The following is an 18,430-nucleotide window of genomic DNA, read 5'->3' as shown; positions in this document are numbered from 1 at the left end:
ACAGTGTGGATGCAAGTGTGATAAATAATGATTGTGTTGAAGTGGTGGTATTTCCGCATACAATACTGCGGCAGTCTATTGTAGGAAAGTAGATAATGAAGAAGAAAAAGAGAAAGATGAATACATGAAAAATGTAAGAAAAACCATCTTGCATTCCGTTCCCAGTTACCAATTTGGAGAAACCTATCTCGACGGGTCGCGTGTTTAGATGCCACGATGTTTACTAAAATTGACAGAACAAAGACCGGTACGATGAGCAAAGCAAACACCCAATAAGCACGAGCAAATTCCCTGGAAGGCATAGCGTCCGTAATCCAACACATCATTGCTGTGTATCAGCAGAACGGATTCCCAGATTTCATGTGCAGTTGATTACGAGCTGCCTATTTGCTTGTCTATTTCAGTTATACAGCTTATACAATCAAGATGATGAGTGGTTCAATCAGGTTACATCAGGTGGTCGTCCTTCAAATAGGCTACCAATTTTTCACAAATTACGTAATTGTTTGATTCTTAGAATTATATGTAACTAAACTTGTTTTCATTTTGTTGTTTATTATATTATTATTATTATTATATCATTATATTATTATTATTATTATTATTATTATTATTATTATATCATTATATTATTATTATTATTATTATTATTATTATTATTATTATTACCAATTGGGGTGATTATTAATAAATCTGAAACTTACGTAATATCATTTGCAAGGAAAACCTCTACATTAAAATATAACTATCATCTAAAAAATGTATAATTAACAGAAAAGGTTGTATTAGAGACCTCCGTGTATTAACTGACAAATTATATTTTCACAACCACATTTATTATATTTATAACCATGCAATAAGAATGTTAGGAATAATTCGGTCAATTACATATTCTTTTTCAATACCTGACTCTCTTTTAATACCATACTATACTATACATTAGTGAGATCGAAACTCGAATATGCATCTGTAGTTTGGAACTCTATTACTGTTACATAGGTTGGATAAAAAGTAATGGCAACACTGCTGTCACATGACGATGGTGCTTTCGAGAGCTGCCAGCTGTGTGGACATGAACAAGGACTGTTAGATGAGTCAGTGCAGCCAGCGGCGACAGTACTCCATCAATCTACTGCAATGTGTAGAGCGTTCACTTTCATAGGGATAGTGCGAGCGCCCTAAGACCAACCTTACAAAACTAGAGCAACGTTCCTGGATCAGAATTGAAATGGCACGAGGTCATAGTGCACAAGAATGTTTTCAGAGACTGCGTGAAGCATGTGGCGATGCAGCGTTGCCATATCGCACAGTTGCACGATGGGTTAAAGCGTTCCGGGAAGGCCTTGTTGCACAGGTACCAAAGAGAAGGTGACGACTTTCTTGGACGAATCGTCGCTATGGACGAAACTTGGACTCGGTCGTATGAACCAAACTTGAAACGCCAGTCAAATGAATGGAAGCATCCCGGTTCTCCTCGTCCAAAGAAAGTGCGCACTACACAAAGTGCTGTGAAGGAGATGTTCATTGTGGCGTATGACATTGATGAGGTAATACTGCACCACGCTGTACCTCCAAGGCAGACGGAAAACGCGGACTACTGGAACATCCACCGTACTCACCCGATATGATCCATGCGATTACGATCTTTTCACCAAAGTGAATGAGACATCACAAACTCTTCTATATTAGAAATTCTAAATATTCCTCGCCGGTCTCCAGATGTATTAAAAATGCTAACATACATGTAGACGATTTCGATCCATTCAATGTATAGAAGTATTAGAACATGGCAATCAATGTCTTTGCATAATCTTTCTACACAAATTGATAATACTTTTGTAAGAATCAACTCCTTTCTATAATATATTATAGTATTAATAATTCTTGTATATTAATAATTGTAATCTATGTTCTTTATTTTGTTGTTATCTCAGTTATTTAATTTGTACCATAGTTGTTAATTTTATTGTATTAATTGTATCACTGTGCTGGACGTTTATTGGCCAATGGCTGTTGTCCAGCACATGAATGAATGAATGAATGAATGAATGAATAAATGAATAAATGCATAAATAAATAAATGCATAAATAAATAAATGCATAAATAAATAAATAAATAAATAAATAAATAAATAAATAAATAAATAAATAAATAAATAAATAAATAAATAAATAAATAAATAAATAAATGTATATTGTACATTAATAGTGATAATATCATTTTCTTTATTTAGCCTATATCATTTAAAGTGTATGAAGTTCAATAGTTATTCAGATTTAAACAATTTAGTTTTTTTTTAATTTAAAATGTCTAATAGGTAATTACTACTGGAATACAGTTTAGTAGTTTTTGACAATTCCGGCTTTAAAAAATTTGAAATCTTGGTGGAGATGGAGTCATATTTTCTCTCGTTTTTACTCGTGTAACCAAACCAGCGCTCTTGAGAATTGATTCGCAGTTTATGTTTCCTTTAAAATACTGAGAAGGAACATAGCATCCAGATATTATCGCCGATAATGTAAAGTGTGACGCTTTAACAGATCACAAATAATTTCAGAAATGTTATTAAAATCATTTAAGTCGACTTTCCAGTGAAAGCTAAAATATGTGTTTTAATTTGATACCATTTTCGTCAAATCATCTAGTCATAAGTTCCATGTTCACTATGGAGTGATTGACAATCTGCAAGCCACATTCATTTCCTTAGATATGAGGTCAATATAATCTTAAAAGTTGGGCTCTGTAAAACTCAATACTTTATACTGCTGGAATCTGAAATTTTATTAGTCTTACAAAGAATTTTCTATCGTGAAGATATATTCTAAGTGAAGTTTTAGGGTCTATATTAAAAAGCAACATTTCCTAACTTGAAGAAAAATAATTGTTATGCTAATGACATCAAGAGATTTGCTAAAATCTAAATAGATTAAATCAGTTTGCCCATGTGATTCGAAAGTAGGCGTTTTTCACTTAAAAATGAAACTAGTTTTCTGCAGATCTAGAATTAATAAATTCATGTTACAGTGTACATACTGCGACCAAGCGTCCAGCGTGTTTTCAAATAAAGACTATTTTGTGAGTGGAAAATATCATATTTCATATACGGCATCCTGTGTAGAATGTCTTGATAGTGAATATGAACATATTTTATTCAATAAAATAAGAGACATTTTTACACAAAAGTCAGACATAGAAATGAATTGTTTGCAGAATTACAATATTTTCTCGTAAATTTTCAAGTCAAAATATATGAAGAGTCCATTGCAAGAATAATGGATGTCATTTGAAATACATTTTGCAGGAGAAGCAATTGAAAGTTTGAAATGCTTAGCGCTCAAAGCTTGACTGTGATTTTCCGATCATTACTGGACAATGACTATCAGTGTTAATGCCATGTAACTCTCTATGTAAATTCTATATGTCTTAACCTATACATTGACAGTCTTGGTTCATTTTCGAAAAGAAAGTGACATCCATCATTCTTGCAGTGGACTCTTCATATACTAATATTAATTCTAATTCTAATAATATCAAGACAATATAGGAATAATGAAGCTGTAATTCGCACTTCAATTTCAGTAACAAGTATAAACTAGAAGTCTCATGTAAATTAAAAATAACGACAATGTGGCCCTCATAGGTCGATTAACATTATACGGAACGTCAACGTCACGTCACGGACAGGTAACGTTACGTCAAAATATTGCAAAACGCATTTTGTATGGTAGCGTTCACATATACAGGCAACGTCCCGGACCGTCTGGAATTTTCGAGGAAAATGTTTTGACGTGACGGGACCTGTATGTGGATGGTTTGTTCTATTAGAGATAACAGCACAGATGTCGCTTTTTAATAAGATTGCACCAGAGAGACGAGGGAGGACGCAGCGAAAATGACTATCTTTAGCGGCGTTGCGCAGCACTAACTCAGGGCCGACTGAGTCAGTATGATTTGAGATACGAAAGCGAACAGTACCTCGTTCTGTAGCTGAAAGACAACGCTATCAGTGAAATAATATTTATCACTCACGTGGAAGTTAAATAACCCAATCTGTGAAAGTAGTAGTGATAATTTCAAAACATATCACTCATGTGGAAGCTAGAGAACCCAATTTAGGAGAGTAGTAGTGATAATTTCAAACTAGTCCAAGAAATTCGAATCAAATACCATCGCGACAGGCAAAATGCACTGAGAGGGGTTGCCGAAGGGATAATTATTCAGACAAAATCACATATGTCGGAAGCCGACTGAAAAAGAGAGTACAGATCCTGTTGAAGAATGCTCGTGAGAGTGGAAACTGACCTCATTGTGAAATGGAAACAGAACTATTTCAGTATATTGACGTGAAGTGATACTAGATGTTACTGAAATTCAGATTTTTTAGGCTATTTCTCTGTTTTTATTGTTAAGAATAGAGAAATCGTCGGCTTAAAAGCAAAATACATTAAGTAAAACATATTAGCTTACTTCTAGGAAAAAGGCGTCTTGATAGCTCTTGACAAAACTGAATCTTCAAAATATTATTTTTAGTAAGTTGGTTCTCTTTATGTGTTATTTAATTTTGCCATTCTAAGTTCATACACATACGTTATGTATAGTAGGTACATTATATACGCCCTTTTTCTCAGAAATAATATTTTTCACCTAACGTGTTTTGCTTGTAAACTGACGAAATTAAAAGAACAAAATCAATTTCAATATTTTTAGTAGTACATAGTAGTGCTTCGTTTAAAAAATTGTACCTGAGCTTGCTAATGAATCATTATTTTTTTAATGTATTATATCCTCGAAACCAAGGTATCTGCGTTAACAAACGTAACTGTAAAGGTAAATTTAGTAAATCCACATCTAAGCTCGAAAAAGACTTTCAAATCTTTGATAGAATAAGCAATGCGAAGAAGAGTGTGAAAGCGTGAGTTCATCTCTTAAGACTTCGGAACAGCATAAACATCAGGTTCGGTAAGAATGCATCGCGACGTAATAAAAACCAAACTCATATGGAGTCTCTCCGCTACTGCATAATGGGGAAATAAAATCTGACCTGTTTGAAGGAACATTTCCGCTGCGCTAAAATCGAATCCAGGCAAGTGCGAACTGTAGCCGCTTGCACTCAAAAGTATTTTTATACTTCTACTTTCACGTTTTTAGTGGTAACATTCTGACTTGAACATTGGACATTTTCTCTGTATGTTTTCAGAAGAGGACTGAAAGATTTCCTAAAAAGAGCTTTAAATTTGTGTGTGAAATCGCGCATTTTTATTATGCATGACTTGGAAAAAACACTTCCGTTTAGAAAATGCGATTAAAGAAGAGAATACATTAAGACTGAAGTAAAGAGTTAATCGAACAAAGAAATTAACGGCTTTCTATGCGTTAGTTCCTATTGAAACCCAGTAAAGTTAATTTTGTAGTGGATATTGATATTAATGGTTTGTCAGCATAATCCTTTTCCGTACCGGTACTGACTTTGTAATTCATTACCATCCTTATTACGATTGAGAAAACAAATATTTTAGGCTTTATAAGGAAAGAACTTGTAACAATAAATACTTTCGTAGGTGATAATTAAAGATAGGAATTTATACCACAACATGAGGATATTAGGTTAGTTGTTCTTAGACATGAATGACGTGAAGCCTGAGATATGGCCAGGTTACAACTGAAACTTGTTGTGCATCGCAGCTATTGAATGAGGATACGTTTTTCGTGCGTAGTGTTAAGCGTTGTGCTCTGGCAATTGGTTTGTTTACATTTGACTGCAATTCATAACCACATAAAGCTACAACCTCACCCTGGTTAAACCACGGCAGAGTTCCTTAACAGGTACCCATGTATCTGCATTGCTACTTACGCTCACTCTTTCTTTCAACAACGAACACTCTATGCATACCTAATCTTGTAGACCCTGTGGGTAAATTCCTTCTTTAGTGATATTTTATAACAAGTAAAACATTTTAATTATTTGTGATGTGATCTTGCTTATGAATGTTTTAATGATGTATACAATAAACTGCATCGATGTGAGCAACTAGTGGGGATAATTAAACAAAATCTAATAAAAAAGGTAAGGTTCATAGGAAAATATTTAGGGCTAAGAGGGATGAAGTTACAGGAAAATGGAGAAAGTTACACAACGCAGAACTGCACACATTGTATTCTTCACCTGACATAATTAGAACATTAAATCCAGACGTTTGAGATGGGCAGGGCATGTAGCACGTATGGGCGAATCGAGAAATGCATATAGAGTGTTAATTGGGAAGCCGGAGGGAAAAGACCTTTGGGGAGGCCGAGACGTAGATGGGAGGATAATATTAAAATGAATATGAAGTAGGTGGGAAATGATCGTAGAGACTGGATTAATCTTGCACAGGATAGGGACCAAGGGAGGGCTTATATGAGGACAGCAATGAACCTGTGGGTTTCTTAAAAGCCATTTGTAAGTAATAAAGAAGGTACGGAAAGAAAAGTTTAAAATCATATAAAACCAGGCACTCCCCACATTATTATATGGTCCCCAAATATGGACATTGACGACCCAACAAAGGAAACTATTGAGGTGGCAGAAATGAGATTACTGAGTCACCTTGCAGAACACACTTTTTAAGGCCTGAAAATATAACAAGGAAATGAGAGAAGAATTAAATATGGAATATGGAAAATATTGTAACAGAAACAATTAATTCATACTACAGAAATCACATCGAAAGATTGAATCCCAGTGTAATTCCATACCGGATATAAAGTCTTATTATTAAGATCAATTGGAAGACTTGTGAAATACTGGAAAGACCAATTTATTTTCTAAATCTTGGAGACGGAACAGGCCAAACGAATGCCCTAAGCCGTGATGTTATTGATGACAATGTCCCTATTACCACAGTCTAGTATATACAGTCACGAAGCTCAATATGTAGTAAATATGCACCCATAGATAGTTGCTAACCACTAGGATCGCTGCTATCGCCTCATTACAGATAATGCGAAATAGTACCTGCAGAGTCTATTGTTTCTAGTACCCTCATGAATTCAAGCTTCGTGACTGTGTATACTAGGCTGTGCTATTACTGGTACAGCAATGAACGGAAGTCACTCCATTACGGCACACCACGACAAAGGTTACCTGGAATATCTCACCGTCGGCCATAGCTTCCCAATAAATAATATTCGAAGACTCTACTTCCGGAACATTATGAGGTTTGTTGTTTGCAATATTTCTGTAAAGGCAGGTTTACTGAGATTGCTTACTCTTCTTCTGCTGTTGTAATATTACACTGTTGTTTAAATATCGCCATTTTTCTCCAGCCATCAAATCCATATACCATACCTCTAGTGGTGACCTGCCGTTCGTTGTAGGTCTATATTATGTTTATGAGTCTTCATATCCCCGCTAGACAAACAAGAAAATGGGAGCTTCGGTACCTTTTACAGAGAACTATGAGTCGTATAGACCCACCACCACTGCCATCTACCAAACTTTGGACAAACCACAAGGAACATACAGTCTAGTATATACAGTCACGAAGCTCAATACGTAGGGAATATGCATCCACAGATAGTTGCTAACCACTAGGATCGCTACTATCGCCTCATCACAGACAATGTGAAGTAGCACCGGCACAGTCTATTGTTGCTACTACTCTCAACAACTCAAGCTTCGTGACTGTGGTAGTAGCATATATTGTGACAGACGATGGCTTCGGTGTCACACAACATACAGTAGATGTCCTATTTTTTCGAGATTGAGATAATAATGGTAGTAGCCTTATAGTTGTTATGTGCTAACCAACATTTTTATAGTGGTCTTTCGTTAAGAGTGCAATAAATTTAAAATGGAATATTATTTAATGTAAATCATAAGGTGTTATGACAATATAGACTTTATACAAGATTAAAAAAATAATTTACTAATAACCACAATACCTTTCATTTCATTAAAATATACAGTAGGGTCGGGACTATACTAACTATATGGGCCGAGGGCAATCCGGATAATACGGAGGGTGGGAGCACTGAGTGATTTTTGATCCTATAATCTTAAAAGGACAAACTGAAGGTCAAACCCAATAATGTAGAAATACGTTACTAACATGTACAGTAGTGGCAAAAAAAAAAAACCGGACCGACCCTTGTAGCTGATTTCAGAGCCTTGTTCACTCCAGAGCAGGATAGACTGGTAACTAAGACTTTCGTGGTTCGAATCCTGCCCCGGAAGGAAACTTTTTTTTGTTCCTTATTCAAATTTATTCCAAATACTTTTCGATTGCAGCGATATTTTACTACTTAATTAACTTATTATTCCCAGAACACGAATTTTACCTGCAATCAAAAAGTATTGGGAATAAATTTGAATAAGGAACAAAAAAAGTTTCCTTCCCAGACAGGATTCAAACCACGAACGTCTTAGTTACCAGTCTACCGTGCTCTGGAGTGAACAAGGCTCTGAAATCAGCTAAAAGGGTCGGCCCGGATTTTTTGCCATTACTGTACATAATAAACTAGTTTTATTCACAATACAGTACATTATGTAATTGACTTTAAAAAATCTTGTTACTGTTCAGTACTATATATGTACACTACTGTTATTAAAAAAAACGATCCAGATAAAACAGAAGACCGGATAATCGAAGTCCGGGTAATCGGGATTCTACGGTATGTAGTGAATTCTCCATTTAACAACAGAATGAGTTAAATCCTGGTCATGTGATCCCAGTTCTACCAATCTTATGATTTTTTCACCTACATCTCTGAAGTCTCATTATATTAAAGAAGCCATGCACCAAAAATAATTTTTATCTTAAAATTACAACGAATAATTTTAAATTATTTTGTAAACATCGTGATTCGATTGAAAAAAATTCTCTCGGACATAAGCCCTTCAATTCTGTCTTTTATATCCATCTAATGTCAATTGGTTTTGGTAAGAATAGTACGATGAAAGACGCAAAAACCCATATCCGTTAGCCATACTATACCGTACTGTCAATTACATAACAGTTTCCCCTCGAGCACACAGTTGACAATCTCAAGTAATTGATATATTTTCAAGGAAATATTTACTATTTTTCTTCTCAACCCATCTTTTGTGAACTCATCCCTACACACTTCTTTATTTGATTGGACTTGTCATTCGAGAATCAAAAGAATGTCTGTTATCCAACAGTTATAGATATAGATCCTTCTCTCTCAAAACCGCTTTCATCGAGATCTGAGGAGCACCTGTGGCTCCACTTGTTGATTGAACATTGCATTTTAAATTAAATTCCCCTTTTTATCTTTATGGTATCGTATGGCATTGTAAATAACAGGATATACAGAGACATCATTTTATTTTTACTTCAATTTTTATCGTACCTGAGTTTTTGAATGTACTTCACTCCTCTACTAATAAACTTACAACGTCCTCCACATAGAACCAAGACCGCGTATGCAGTACTGAGTACTGAGTAGTGAGTTAAGTACGTTCCAGAAATATGTTCGCGTTTTCCAGTGATGAAAGAGCTTGCAATATTGAATCATATTTTCGCACAGGTACTGTCGTCCGTTTGCCTACGTCGCACAGAGGTTCCAAACTCAAATCTGACTGGACAAAAGGTATAAAAGTTTGAACTTCAAAACAATATAAAACTACAAGTATTTCCCTACATTTTCGAAAAAAGTGCTGAATTCTGAATACTCATTAATACACAGAGAAGTGTTCCATGAAAATTTTTAAAATTGTATTTGCTGTAGCAGGCCCGCAAAAGCAAAGGCCACAAAAGGCCACTGTCAAAGCAGGTTCAGCATTTACATTAGTCATTTAGGTATGTAATTATAAAGGTTTTGTAACCACCTTCAACCACCTTCTCCTTTTATTTATATTTTAGTGATGGTAGACGGAATTCCAAGAACAGAACTAGTTGACATTTCGTGAAAAGAAAATAATATTTTAAGAAGATTAGCCTGTGTGTGTGAGTATGTATTAATGAAAATGGTTTAGGAGATTCTGACGGACATGATCGTAAATTAGTGCAGAAAAAAGTGCTGAATTCTGAATGAAACAAAGAGCAATGGACTAATTGCCTCTACGTATTAAAAAAATTTCTTAAGGAAATACTAGGATTGGTTAAGTGTTAAAATGACTTTTTTTTTAAATAGACTGTGTCTAGCAAAGAAAAAACAAAAATCGTCCACAAAAGCCGTTTCATGAATGTGCTGAGAAAAGTCAGAAGAGGAAGGTGAAGCCTTTGCTGGAAACACACTCGGTTGAAGAGATTGCTCTTGTCGCAGAAATGGATTTGAGATCAACATACAGGCTTGATGCAGCACAAATGGTAAAGCAAGTGTTAAGTTTTTACTCAGAAAGGGTCACGAAAATGAATGAAAGAAAAGAAAACAAGATCGCTTACGTAAAGAAATGGGACTTTATGTCGACATTCCCAAACCAGAATTTGTTACGACTAATGTCGGGATTAGCGCGCGGAGGTTCTTTGAAGATCCAGGTTTGGCATCAGAAACTATTGGCGTAGATGAAGGCTTGATTCGGTGATTTGGAACCATCTTTAAAACCAGTGGTCATCATTTCGTATAACTCGCGAATATACAAGCAGGGGGGAGGGGTAAGGCATGATTTACATCCCCTTAGCCAAGACTTCTTCATTCAACGTTAAGCAATCTGGATATCCTTCTCTCCTACATTCCCCTTCGCTGTGTATTGCGGGCTGCATTTTATATGACGTAATCTTTACCGACCACTGCTTAAAACAATCGCCAGTGGGTACAGTATTAATATTGGAGAGTTTGAAAAAATACTGCTTGGGCACTGTAGAATTATACATCCAGAAATATAAGTGGCATTACATGCGGCAAAGTGTGCATAAAATACTTACCCATGGTGCGCATTTGATAAAGGAAGCCGTACTTCAGTTGGGATGATGTCCGAGGAACCCCAAGAAGTCCGAAATAAAGATTACAAGAATTTCAGGGAACAAGCTTATCACGCGAGCAAATTTTGTAGAGCCGATACGACGATGGATTTGATGGAATTTCCCCTGGCCCGATGGTAAGCAGTCTTCGTATCTAACGCCAAAAGATTAGAAAAAGTGTATCTTCTGATGTACACCTATTGAGAGTGCTCCAGGATCACGATGGTGATGATGATGATGATGATGATGATGATGATGATGTTTGAAAATTAATAGAGTTACAACTCTCTCAAATATTTGTAAATATTTCAAATGTAGGTTTATTTAACCAGAGTTAGCGGTATTGTTAAAAATGTATTAATATGTAGGCTATGTTATTAAAAAAATGATATTTGACTCAGTATGTACAACTGTTGTGTATTTTTAGCATCTTTCACACATTAAAATCTAATAGAAAGTATATAATGCATTTGTGATTTCGTTCCAATCCCTGCGAAAATCAGTTTTGTAAAATTATTATAATTTTTTAAAATTCAACCCCCGTAAAAGGGTGGTTTATTTTATCCACTCGTAATCAGAGTTTACACGCAAATGCAAAATGCCATTTGTAACCTGTATACCAAATTTTATGAAAATCTGTTAGAAACGAGGAGAGTTATTAATTTTGTCCTGCTAGATTTGTATTTGGAACCACTGTGCGTCGCATCTCGGTTTCCCCCACCTGCTTCTGTTCGCCCCTGTGTAAAGTCTAGTAGCTGGACTGTCTTAGCTCTTTTCTGAAAACATTAATTTCTGTTAGGAATTGGACGTCTACGTAATAGTATATAACTGTTTAAAATAACTTAAATAAAAGGGCCTCGTTAAGTAATTAACTGTCACGTGATTTCCTTCCCCCCCTTTCTACGACCCTGCGACAAAACCACTTGAACGGACAGTAGATAACATTTCTAAATAATTTTATCTTTTCGGATCGGGCAGAAGTGAAGATTAAATTTACAGTACGTAAGGTAGCCTACTCTTTTATAGAGTAGGTATAGAATTATTTTAACATGAGTTACTCGTACGAAGGACGAAACTGGTAATTGGAATTAGGTACAATAGTCTATAGTGCAGTAATATGCACAAAAGAACTGAAGCCTGTATCGAAATGAACGGCCACCATTTTAAAACATGTGTCTAAATATCCGTATTATGATTATTTTTCAATTTAACTTCATTCTCTATATTGTACGCCAATGTGCTGTAACAGTACAATATACACAGCATAATTAATACGTCCGAATGGATAGTTCAATTCGTGAGTAAAAACACTAAGTGTTAATACGGTACTGTATTAAGATTAAACAAAAACCTAATGAAAATTATCAAACTAAAAATTGCGATATTTCCTAGTTTACATAAATGGATGAACTACTTTTCTTCCATCCTATATCTAATAAAGTGATTTGTATTTTACGGCAGTTTCATCAAACTCTAGTCTTGGAAGGGGGAGCAAGCGGTGTTTCCGGTTCTAGACTTTTAATCCAAAGATATAGCCAGGTTAATATAAAAAATGTTAGTAAAAATAAAATGATGTCCCTGTACTTGACACTACTGCGTCCCTCATACCACTAAATGTAATATGTAGCCTATCTATTTTGCTTAGACATAGCCAGAAACCCAACACTGATAGAGCTACAACAAACTGAATTTATAAAAGTATGTTTACAGAGGAGACTTTCTAATTTTCTTTACTATAAGAAGTTAGTTGAGCAAAACACTTACAATTTTATTGTTTTCTTTCATTTCAGATACGGAAAGTACAGCCGTTATATTGGTAAGTTGATCGATTGTCTACAATTACGTGTAATAAAAACTAAAATATGATTAACTTGAAAGCCCTATACAACTTTGGAAAGTAACAGTTATAGTGTACAAGATTTATTATACGAATATGAGCGTTTCTGTAATATATCTTTACCCACATTTACTTCATTTTCCATATACGCAATTATATTGCCTATGTTTATGTTATGAAATATAGATGAGTTTCACATTCTTTCTTTACTACCAATACTTCGTAGTCCGTTTACCATTATAAGAACAGAGAAAAGGGTATGTAAGTCGGTGAGCCGAAATGCCACGCTGCTGGATTAGAGGCCTGAATGTAACACTTTCACAGCTAAGCGTATTCTGTGCTCCTCTTGTATTGTTTAAAATGTAAAAATTCTGTGAATCATCGTAAATTATAGACTATTCACAATAGATGGCCTTAAAAGTTTTTTTTCCATTAATGTTCTTTCATTTATCTAGGAGTTGTAGACAACGGACGATTTGTTTACGTCTGTTCTTGGTTTTGTGACCTGCAATATAGCACATTCAGTGGTATAATTTTATGTATACGTTATATGTACGAGTATCTTCCAATTTAATTTAAAATGGATGTAGACGCAGATAGACTTATTGTTTGTGTGCATGCAAAGACACCACTTTTGATTACAAAATTAAAAAAATTGGATAAGAAGGACATGGTAGATAAACTGTTGGAAGAAATTATGCTGCATTTATAAAATCAAGGATATACATGTATATATACAGAGTGTTTCCGGGTTAGTGTTACAAACTTTCAGGGATGATGGAGAAGGGCACATGTACCAATTTGAGATAAGGAACCCTGGTTCGGAAATGATTGAGTCGAAAGTTATAAGCAAAAATAGTTGTGTAGAAATGAAATAATTTTATTCCTCTGTACACCTTATTTATGTGCATTTATCTGTACATCTTACACATACTGTATTGATCTGACGTTGTTCACGTTGTCTAGATACAGTATTCCATTCAGTGCGCTGTCTGAGGGGTGGGGACAGAAAACTACACTAAAACAATGTAAATGGCATAAAGTGTAACGGACATGGTCGGTCCTGATATATGCACGTCTGTAGACAGCAGTGTATGTGTACAAGTTGCAGTGTCCAGTCGATCAGTCCTAGTGAAATGGAGGAGTACACGGCAGCGGAATATGCAGACCTGATTTTCGAATACGGATGAGCCAATGGGAACAGTAGAGAAGCTCACAGGTTGTATCGGGTGAAGTACCCACATAGGAGACATCCGGCCCATACCATCTTTCCACGACTGTTCCAAAGGTTAAGGGAAGGAGGGTACGTGGTGCAAAATTACAATTCTATTTTCACACAACTATTTTTGCTTATAACTTTCGACTCAGTCATTTCCGGACCAGGGTTCCTTATCTCAAATTGATACATGTGCCCTTCCCCACCATCCCTGAAAGTTTGTAACACCAGTCCGGAAACACCCTGTGTATACGTACATTAAATAAAATATATCATTACTACGATTTCATCATCGGTTGCTATCACGTCATAAATTGAAGGTAACAGTGCATTGGAAAACCAACTACATACGTCTTGGATAAATTCTGTTCGAGACCGTCCGAGACAGTCCTAGACAGACCGAAAAAGTCACAGACAGGACGTCCGATGCAGTATGCTGCAGACCTTACTAACTTTTAGATACACACTTTTATTATGAGCACGGACGGGAAACAGCCACTCTCAGAGAGCATAGCTTCTCCCGCTACAGTTGCTGATGTACGTACTGTACATAATCAAACTGGCTGCTCTATTTAATATAAGCGTTTTCCGCTGCTGATTAAGAGTCTCACGTGAAGATTAAACATGCATACATTTTTCTGTTGCTCAGGATCTTTGCCAAAGCAATAAACAGTGTTACAAAATTTAATATTTTAGGAATAACTTTTTTTTTCAAGTTAATCTTATGATTTCTATCTTAATTTAGGACAGTTGACCTCGGTGGTCCAGCGTTCGATGTAGATAATTATATGCATAACTTACTTACAAATGGCTTTTAAGGAACCCGCAGGTTCATTGCCACACTCACATAAGCACGCCATCGGTCCCTATCCTGTGAAAGATTAATCCAGTCTCTATCATCATATCCCATCTCCCTCAAATCCATTTTTATATTATTCTCCCTCCCATCTATGTCTCGGCCTCCTCAAAGGTCGTTTTCCCTCCGGTCTCCCAACTAACACACTATATGTATTTCTAGATTCTACCATATATGCTACATGCCCTGCCCATCTCAAACGTCTAGATTTAATGTTCCTAATTATGTCAGGTGAAGAATACAATGAATGCAGTTCTGCGTTGTGTAACTTTCTCCATTCTCCTGTAACTTCATCCCTTTTAGACCCAAATATTTTCCTAAGAACCTTATTCTCAAACACCCTTAATCTCTGTTCCTCTCTCAAAGTGAGTGCCCAAGTTTCACAACCATACATAACAACCGGTAATATAACTGTTTTATAAATTCTAACTTTCAGATTTTTGACGAGATAATTGTATGCATGCTAATATTAACTACAGTCGTATGGGTAAAAATAAAAACGCAGGAAGTTACTAATCGATAATGACGCAGTCTTCGCAGGCCATGTAAGGAGTCTGATACTCTGAATAAATACGATTTATGACAGTGAATTCCAATTTTTAGACAGACATCACTCATACATTTTATTAATGATATATTTGCAATTTTTTATTAAAACAAATTACTATTTTTTACAAAGCAATACCTCGGAAAATACGAGAGCTTAGCACGCTGGTTCCAGAAACGCTATGTCATAAACAACTTGGTACTTTTAAAAAAGTCGATGGTATCTGTGTACCAGACTTTGCGTATTTGAACACATACAGTTGTGACAGACGTATCAACTAGCTCACACACCACTTTCGTGATGAACTGCTTCGCGTGAGTGCTCTTTATCTGTACTTTGCATCCACCTGAAACCTTTTATACATAGCCGTGCTGCATTCTACAGCATTCTTCAGTGTTCCAGTAAATTCAATTTGGCTTTGATTACCACGTAGGAGGGATCGAGAGACGGGATTGCAACCTAAAAGAGCATTATCAAAAATCTATTCAAAGTTCTACAGTCTCTTCGATAAATCCTATACTGCAATTTAAAACCAATTGCAAGGTTCACTGTATCAGTAACGTTCGTTGAACTCATGAGACAAACAAGAGCGAGGTATATTGGAACAACAAGTTCGTGGAGCCGACACAGTTTTCCATTATGGATCGGCGCAATAGCTGATAACTAGAACGAACATTTTTCTCGAAAAACTTTTGCAAAAGTCAGTTAATTAATTAAAATAATGCGTAGGCCTATTACTATTTTTGAACATTACAGAAGAAATAATTTATACAGGGTCCTCCATATATAGAGTGGAATGGAAATAATCCTGCAGATTGGAAAGGACGATAAGGTAAACTTAAATGAATAGAAAAACCTATATTACGTTTTGTGATTAAATGCACTGTTTATTAGAAAATTAAGTTGAAAGGCACAAATGTGTGCCAGGGGCACAATGTCGAACACACTATGTGCAGAGGTGCACTCATTAAGAGTAACTAAGTGACCGGGATCCGACGGAATGAGCGCCGCCTTAAATCACTGAGTGATTATTTACGCATATAATGCAGTATTAATATAATGTACCGAAGTACAGTACACTGTGACACAGTGCATGAGGGTTGGCCACTAAAGGAAAACTAAGAGGTAGAACTTAAACTGAGAGGATTCAATCCGGCATCGGAATTGGAATCCGGTGTGGCTTAATGGATAAAGCGTCAGCACGTAGAGCTGAAACCCGGGTTCGAGTCCCGGTGCCGGAGAGAATTTTTCTCCGCTCTACCCATCCTTCATCAAATGCTAGGGAGGTGATAAAAACTGTGGGATAAGCAGCCAAGATTGGTTGAAACATGTCGTTCCGTACCGTTTTATTGATCAAAAGTAGTATGACGTAGTAAACGTGTAATAGTCTGCTTAAACCGCACAATTTATAAATGAAGTCAAACATCTTAATTTATTATTATAGGAAATGTCTGTTTTGTGTCTAAGAAAAAGACGAAAGTTCATCTTATAACTTAGGTGTGTACTGAAGGATTTCATTTGGTATGTCTTTAATAATAACACTGGTCAACAGTGATTTTGTTAAATGTACAATTTCTGCTGTTTCTTGTGTAATTTCATCTTCTGATTCCAAAAAAATTTTAATGAAGTCAGAATTTTTCTACCACCCACCATTTCTTTGTAATTTTAGAAAAATTGATTTATTTTTATTTGTATATACAGTCTTTAACATGCTAATGGAAAGAAAATATTTCAAATATTTCATTTTACTGCTTTAACAATTGACCTGTAACTGTAGATCCTTGTTGTCTGGGAAGTCAGAATCCATAAAAATAAATTTTACTCCTCATAAGACTGTGAGAGTTAATATTAATTCTCAAGTTGAGTTGGAACTTAATCCATGAAACAAGTTTCATAACCTGTGTTTTCTTTGTCGTTATTTAAAGTGCGGTGAAAGTATCTTATTAAGTGACCCATACCTCGAAATACTGTATAAATCGCATAAACAATTTTTGTTACGTTTGTGGTTAGTTAACTTTGACTTTTACTACACTAGTTAAAAAAGCTTAAGAGTGTTCTTTTGTTTGCAAAATAGACAGGACATGAACTGGGCCCCTTAAATCTGTTGTGCTCCATGTAATTCTGCTGATTGGTTGGCTAAAAGATCCCGTCGTATGGCTTTTCCACTTCCAATGATATGCCGGGAACCTAAGGATCATTCAACAGACTGTTACTTTCTAGGACCCACAAACCAGAAGATTACAGAGAACTTGTCAGTGAGCTGATTCAGAACTATAACGTGATGGGATGTCATATCTCTCAAAACACCTTATTGGATTCTCATCTATTTTTTTTTTCTTTCCTCAAAACCTTCGGGTAATGAGCGACGAACTGGGGAGCGTTTTCACCAGAACTTTTCTGAAATGGAAAGGCGCTACCATAAAAAAGGGATGTGTCTCAAGCGAAGTATAGTCTAAAATCTCTTACACACATTTTAGGTAAATAAATATTTTAGGTAAAATGTTACAAGGATCAATACTAGAAAAGTCTGAAGTACATTTCATATTTGCAAATCAAGCTTTCAGGTATAACTCCCTGTAAAGTTGATTTGAATAATTTCGAGGGAAAAATTGTTCCGGGGCCGGATATCGAACCCGGGACCTTTGGTTAAACGTACCAACTTTCTACCAACTGAGCTACTGAGGTAGAGCGTCGGTACGTTTAACCAAAGGTCCCGGGTTCGATACCCGGCCCCGGAACAATTTTTCCCTCGAAATTATTCAAATCAACTTTACAGGGAGTTATACCTGAAAGCTTGATTTGCATAATACACGTCACTGTTCGTTAACAGAAAACCACAATTTAAATCACACAGAGTTAGTGTGCACTCAATGTTGGTTGCTTGACGGTTGTCAGCCTACTTTGAGGTCTGTGGATATAGAGGGAAAAATTGGATCGGTGTCTGGTAGAGCTTCCGGGTAGCTCAGTTGGTAGAGCGTTGGTACGTTTAACCAAAGGTCCCGGGTTCGATACCCGGCCCCGGAACAATTTTTCCCTCGAAATTATCCATTTCATATTTACTCAAAAACT

At 35.9% G+C, this 18,430-nt stretch overlaps 1 protein-coding gene across 1 annotated transcript in view; it reads left to right on the top strand.

Moving 5' to 3' along the window:
- The window catches only part of LOC138701275 (ras-related protein Rap-1), a 718,590-nt gene that overhangs the window by 245,279 nt on the left and 454,881 nt on the right, over positions 1 to 18,430 (top strand). Inside the window, exon 2 of the mRNA XM_069828000.1 lies at positions 12,696 to 12,721. The gene's annotated coding sequence lies outside the window, so the exon portion shown is untranslated. The remainder of the gene's footprint in view (positions 1 to 12,695; positions 12,722 to 18,430) is intronic.

Source organism: Periplaneta americana, chromosome 1 (genome assembly GCF_040183065.1).
Source record: "Periplaneta americana isolate PAMFEO1 chromosome 1, P.americana_PAMFEO1_priV1, whole genome shotgun sequence".
NCBI classification, from domain to species: domain Eukaryota; kingdom Metazoa; phylum Arthropoda; class Insecta; order Blattodea; family Blattidae; genus Periplaneta; species Periplaneta americana.
The sequence above is the reverse complement of the archived record's forward strand: the minus strand, read 5'-3'. Positions and strand labels throughout refer to the sequence as shown.